The sequence below is a fragment of the Pseudophryne corroboree genome, chromosome 1 (assembly GCF_028390025.1).
Source record: "Pseudophryne corroboree isolate aPseCor3 chromosome 1, aPseCor3.hap2, whole genome shotgun sequence".
Classification (NCBI taxonomy): domain Eukaryota; kingdom Metazoa; phylum Chordata; class Amphibia; order Anura; family Myobatrachidae; genus Pseudophryne; species Pseudophryne corroboree.
The window spans coordinates 127411359-127418122 of record NC_086444.1 but is presented as its reverse complement, the minus strand read 5'-3'; the positions used below and the strand labels follow the sequence as shown (position 1 = coordinate 127418122).

The 6764-nt window shown below is 40.6% G+C and overlaps 4 pseudogenes; 2 read left to right on the top strand and 2 right to left on the bottom strand.

Moving 5' to 3' along the window:
* Window positions 1-457: 457 nt before the first annotated feature.
* On the bottom strand, window positions 458-575 carry LOC134933167 (5S ribosomal RNA; annotated as a pseudogene).
* A 137-nt stretch (window positions 576-712) lies between these two features.
* LOC134937629 (5S ribosomal RNA) lies at window positions 713-830 on the bottom strand (annotated as a pseudogene).
* A 4201-nt stretch (window positions 831-5031) lies between these two features.
* On the top strand, window positions 5032-5149 carry LOC134938837 (5S ribosomal RNA; annotated as a pseudogene).
* A 138-nt stretch (window positions 5150-5287) lies between these two features.
* Window positions 5288-5405, top strand: LOC134933097 (5S ribosomal RNA; annotated as a pseudogene).
* The last annotated feature ends 1359 nt before the right edge of the window (window positions 5406-6764 follow it).

The following is a 6764-nucleotide window of genomic DNA, read 5'->3' as shown; positions in this document are numbered from 1 at the left end:
GCTCCCAGGAATTTTGTAGGTTAGACTACAATTGGAAAAGGCAGGAAAAAAAGACAAAAAACCCTTGTTTGGGAGCACTCATTTGTTATAGTAGAAATAGTATGTGTAATGAAAAATATTAAAACATATCCTTTAATTAATCCTTGAATAAAAAAAAACTTTTGGACAAGAAATTGGGACTCGTGTCTAGTGTTATAAAAAATCTTGTTTAACCTTTTTAACAAATGAGGTATAAGATAATTGGGAAGGTGAAAATATCAGAGGGATGGTGAAGGATACCAAATGGTTTCTTAGGATCCAGGGTATCCAAGAGGTCACTGTGCATGCCTGAAATATGGATATCAATAGTAGGAAAATATATGCGAGATTATGAGGTTAGTCAAGGTAGGACTCAAGATAAATGCAAGAAGGGTGGAACGAAGAGTGCAATAGGGCTTCCCTTAGTGAAAGAAGGGGGGGCCCACTGCACCTGGTATTCTCAGGAGGTTTCCCGTCCTAGTACTGACCGGGCCACGCCTGCTTAGCTTCCGAGATCGGACAAGATCGGGCGTATTCAGGGTAGTATGGCAGTGGGCCGTTATTGGAGAGAAAGGAAAGGAAAAAAACACTACTATTTTCTGTACTCTACATAAATCGGTACCATGATAGTTTGAGATGGTTTTTCCAGATGAGAGAGTGTGTGGGGGTTAGGGCAGGTCTTTTCCTTAAAAATGGCCCACTGCACCTGGTATTCTCAGGAGGTTCCCCTTCCTAGTACTGACCAGGCCATACCTGCTTAGCTTCTGAGATCGGACAAGATCGGGCGTATTCAGGGTAGTATGGCCGTGGGCCGTTAATAAAGGAGAAGGAGAGGTCACACTCTACTTGCTGTACTTTACATGAATCAAGACTAAAATGGTCTGAAATAGTATTTCCAGAAGAGAGTGTGTGTGGGGAATAAATAAAGTAAAAAGAAAAGTGAAATATCGATACAATGGAGAGATGTTGAGTATATATGTCTCCAAATGGGAGATCTGATAATGATAAATAATCATAGAGAGCACCTCCAAAAATTCAAAGAATCGCTATGTGACATTGTGGAAGATATACTCACAAAAAATGTGAAGCATTATAGATAGTGTGTTCACAGAGAAAATATATGGTTAAATGGCTGAATTATGCTCTGCAGATGCAGGATTGCTTACTTAATAGGAAAGACCCACACAGTAAATTGAGAGTTCAAGGCTGGCTCACAAAGAATTAGAAAACAAAAATGTGCACTGTTGCTTGCTCCATAAATACAGAAACAAATTAATGAGTGACAAGGATATAGGTTTAGAGCTCAAGGCTGGCTCACAATAAATGCATTGAACCTTATTGCATCCTCTTGAGGACTGACATAACATTAGAAAATAATTTACAATCAATTGCTGCTGTTAATAAAAGACATGCAATAGAAAAATACATTAATGTAAGAGATGAGTAGCATAACTCTAATTGATGTCCATTGGGGCATGAGCGGGGAAGTAGTTAGGTATAAATTGTAAATAGTCCTGTAAGTACTATACACAATGCTCCTGTAGCTATACAATACTGCTGCAAGAGCAGGTTGTTCTGGGGGAGAGGAAATGGTCAAATCCTGGTGGTCTAGAGTATATTACCACAACCGCAATGTGTGCGGCCCGTGTTGTCCAGGAATCCCCCAGACGTTCACCCGCTGGCAGTGAAGAACGCGGCCGCCCGCTTCCGGACTGGGCGTTGCCGCGATGACGTCACCGAAGGACGTCTCTCGACGTACGTTTCACCTAGATAGGCTTGGTCACGAGAGCCTCTCTCTATTGCTCTCCTGTGACCAGTATATGAGTTCTGAATTGACCAATGATATTAGCAAAAGAATAATGGATAGATGGCTAGACCAATCAGGTCATTGCTGAAGTGATGGAAAAGGGAAAAGATAAATATGTGTGAGAGACGGGAATAGGGAAACTGAAATATGAAAATAATTATGAGAATGAAAAAGTATATATATAAAAATATATACATATATATGTATATAAATATATATAGTGTATATAAAAGGATAGATTGGTGATTAGCCTGTGTGAGCAAGAAGGTAAGGAGGAGGAGGACTGGTTAATGTGATGGATGGGGAAAGGAAAGGGAGGTGTGGGAAAGTGGTGTGAATGGTGGGAGGAATGAAAAAGTGTTAGCGTGAAATGTGATGGCGGACTTGAATAGAGGGGTTGTATGAGTAAGGACAAAATGATGTGTGGGTATGGAAATGATGCTGAAAGATGGTAAAGAGTGTGGGTGTGGGAATAAAAATTTTTTTTGCGAAAGTTAGAATGTGAGTGTAGTGCGGAAGAATTGTGGAGGGGAGGAAGGGAGGTTGGATTGGGGGGGACAGAAAGAAGGGGGAGGGAAAGGGGAAGAAAAAAAAAGGGGGGGAGGGGGAAAATGAGGGGGGGAAAGGTTGGAAAGTGTGAAAAAAATTTGAAAAAAATGTGTGAAAAAAATGAAAAATGTGTGACAAGTGAAAGACTTGGTGAATGGTGAGGGTGGAGATGAAGAAAGGTGAGAGAGAGTGGGTGGTATAAGGTGGGTTTGTTTAACTGGTGGGGGGGTAAAGAGAGGAAGGGAAAAAGGGGGGGGAGGGAAAAGGGGGGGAAGGAACAGGGGGGATTAGGGGGGGGGGGGAGAAAGGGAATTGCCGGGATATACCGGGAGTGATGATGGGAAAAATTAGATGGTTAGGATTGGCTATAAGTTGGGGAACAAAGGGTTAATTTGCAGATTCGATAATTATGTATGTAGAAAAATGCTGTAATTGATGTTTTCGTTCAGGTCTTTTGGCATGAGAGTGTCCAGTTGAAGATCCATTCTGATTCCTTCTTCTGAAGTGTCATGTTATAATCTCCTCCTCTCAGGCCCATTTTTATATGTTCCAGGCCTGAAATGTTCAAATCCTCTACTCGGCTGTCGTGAAATCTTAGAAAATGTCTGGCAACTGTAGTGAGCTTCTTGAACTGAGCTGAATCGGATTTGGCATTCCTCACTGTACTCATGTGTTCAAGTGCCCTAACTTTAAGCATGTGGGATGTCATGCCCACATACCTCAGATTGCACGTGCATGTGATGCAATAAATCACATTCTCCGTCCTACAGTTAAAGAAATCCTTTATTGTGATCCGTTGATTAAATCTGTCCGTCACTTCTGTTAGGTTTGTGATATGTGGGCACAGCTTACAGTTGCCACACGGATAGCTGCCTTTGAGAGGTCTTGGCTTCGAAGGGTGTGAAAAGTAACTTTTTACTAGTTTATCTTTTAGGTTTGGTGCCCTTCTCCAGCTCATGTTGATGTTCTGGCCTATATGGTCCGAGAGATCCTCATCCATTTTCAAGATATGCCAGTGTGTTTGCAGAATCTTTCTAGCGTCCTTCCAATTTTTGCAGAAATCCCCAATGAAACGTAAGGTATTCTTGTCTGCTTTGGTTTTCTCAACCGGAAAAATTAAAGAGTCCCTTTCCACTTTTTGCACTTCAGATTTAGCTCTATTTATAAGTCTATTGCTGTATCCTCTCTCCTTGAGTCTTGCTGCCAATTCAATGCTTTTTGTCTGAAAGGTGGAATCTTCTGTGCAATTTCTTTTTAATCTAAGGAATTCACCTTTGGGAATATTTCTGATGGTTGGTGGAAAGTGACTGCTGGTCGAATGGAGCAGGCTGTTGGTTGAGGTTGCTTTTCTGAAGATTTCTGTAGCTATAGTGTTGGTCTCATCACGGTATATCCTAAGATCAAGGAATGGGATACTGGATTTACTGATGGTATATGTGAACTTCATGTTTATATGGTTGTCATTGAGAGAACGGATGTACTGATCCAGTTTATCTTGGGTACCATCCCAGATCATAAAGATATCGTCAATATAATGTATCCAGATTATAATATGGTCGGTGTACTCTTCTTGATTGTCACTGAATACTAATTCACGTTCCCACCAGCCTAGAAAGAGGTTTGCATACGTGGGGGCACATGCCGCCCCCATAGCTGTGCCTCTAGTCTGTATATAGAAACGGTTGTTGAATAGGAAGTAATTGTGATTTAAAACAAATTGGAGTAATTCCAGAAGGAATTCTTGGAAGTCGCCAAAGCCTCCCATGTATAGGAAGTATTTCACTGCTGTTAAGCCCAGATCATGTTTGATGGATGTGTATAGGGATTCAACATCTAATCCTACCAATATGTGGGAGTCCTCCAGCTGTATGCCTTGGATTTTCTTCAATACATCTGTCGTATCTTTTACATATGACGGTAGGCTGAGGACATGTTGTCGCAAATGAATGTCAAGAAAGCAGCTGGCTTTTTCCAAAAGACCCCCGTTACCCGATATAATGGGTCGTCCAGGTGGATTGTCCACATTTTTGTGGACCTTGGGTAACAAATATAATGTCGGTGTTCTTGGATGTGGGGTGTTCAGATAGTTCCATTCTGTTTTGGTAATGGTGCCTTGCTGCAAGTGTTTGTCGATGATCCGGGAATAAAGAGTTGAGAAATTCTGTGTTGGATCAAATAAAGTCGTCTTGTAGCAGGAGGTGTCCTTTAGTTGTTTGTTGGCCTCCTTGAGATATAGTGTGGTAGGCCATATCACTATGTTTCCTCCTTTATCCAACATTTTTATCTGTACATCATCCCATTTTTGTATTTCCTTCACAGCTTCCTTCTGTTTTCTGGACATTTAACCATATATTTTCTCTGTGAACACACTATCTATAATGCTTCACATTTTTTGTGAGTATATCTTCCACAATGTCACATAGCGATTCTTTGAATTTTTGGAGGTGCTCTCTATGATTATTTATCATTATCAGATCTCCCATTTGGAGACATATATACTCAACACCTCTCCATTGTATCGATATTTCCCTTTTCTTTTTACTTTATTTATTCCCCACACACACTCTCTTCTGGAAATACTATTTCAGACCATTTTAGTCTTGATTCATGTAAAGTACAGCAAGTATAGTGTGACCTCTCCTTCTCCTTTATTAACGGCCCACGGCCATACTACCCTGAATACGCCCGATCTTGTCCGATCCCGGAAGCTAAGCAGGTATGGCCTGGTCAGTACTAGGAAGGGGAACCTCCTGAGAATACCAGGTGCAGTGGGCCATTTTTAAGGAAAAGACCTGCCCTAACCCCCACACACTCTCTCATCTGGAAAAAAACATCTCAGACTATCATGGTACCGATTTATGTAGAGTACAGAAAATAGTAGTGTTTTTTTCCTTTCCTTTCTCTCCAATAACGGCCCACTGCTATACTACCCTGAATACGCCCGATCTTGTCCGATCTCGGAAGCTAAGCAGGCATGGCCTGGTCAGTACTAGGACGGGAAACCTCCTGAGAATACCAGGTGCAGTGGGCCCCCCTCCCTTCTTTCAGTAAGGGAAGCCCTATTGCACTCTTCATTCCACCCTTCTTGCATTTATCTTGAGTCCTACCTTGACTAACCTCATAATCTCGCATATCATGTATATAAGCGGCACTGCTACCATGGGCATGTGTATAGGGGGCACTACTACCATGGGCATGTGTATAAATGGCACTGCTACCATTGGCATTATTATGTATATAAGCGGCACTGATATGGTGGGCATGTGTGTAAAGGGCACTTCTACTGTGGGCATTATTATTATTACTACATGCGTGTAATGACAATAAGATTGTGCTACTGTGTGGCATATTGTGAATTGGGGTGAAATTGTGTGGCCATACCCCTTCCTTGTGATACCACACCTTCTTTTTAAGGCGCGCGCTGTCCCTTTATTAAGTATTGGAGAGAGAGTGCAAATGTATAGTTTGCAGGGAGGCGCCAAACACCCTAGCACCAGTCCTGATTTTACCTCCTGGTGCACACCTGGTGGATATGCTTTTGTTGCAGAAATGAATGCATCTTGAGATGCATCTTCCTAATTATGCACAAGTAATTATGCATATGTGCATCTGACGCAATAATGCTGCTGTTTTCATTTGCACATAGGTATATCTAAAAATGCATATGTGAAATCACAATTTTAGTAATATATATTTTCTGAGTGATTTCAGGAAACAATGTTTCAAACCCTACATAAGGCCCACAGTGCATCAGGGGCCAAATGTAATAGGGTGCAATATGGCAAAGCGTCCATTTTGTTATAATTATTGACACTTTAATTCTCGCAGCAAAATCACCCTCTTCCCAAATCACACCCTATTACGTTTTGCCCCAAGAGTGTGTGTTTTGAAATGGTGCAACAACAGCAAATGGTTATTGGGACTCACATGAGTTACTTCTATCAATATTTATTTGGTCACAATGATAAATCACATTTATTTCTTCAGAAAATATTAGCTATATTATACATATTATTTAAATATATGCATCAATTAGATAAAGGAAAGGATAATTTATGACTGTCCCTTGATTATCAGTTGAGCATCTGCCATCAGAGGTACAAGAGTTCATATTATTCCATTTTAAAACAGGAAAAATCAATGTGGTCATCTTTAGATTTAAAGTAATTGTAATTTTAGACAGGATTTAATATAGTAAAAACGAATTCATGTAATAAAAATACACATGTTCTCATTATATTATCTTTCCAGTATAACAGCAATTTATCTTTTAGCTCCCATTTTATGACAGTGCTTTATAACGCCAAATAAAATCTCATATAAAATGCGTCTTGAACATTACATCCGTCACAGTAGCAACCTCTGGGGGAGATATATCAAAGCTTGGAAA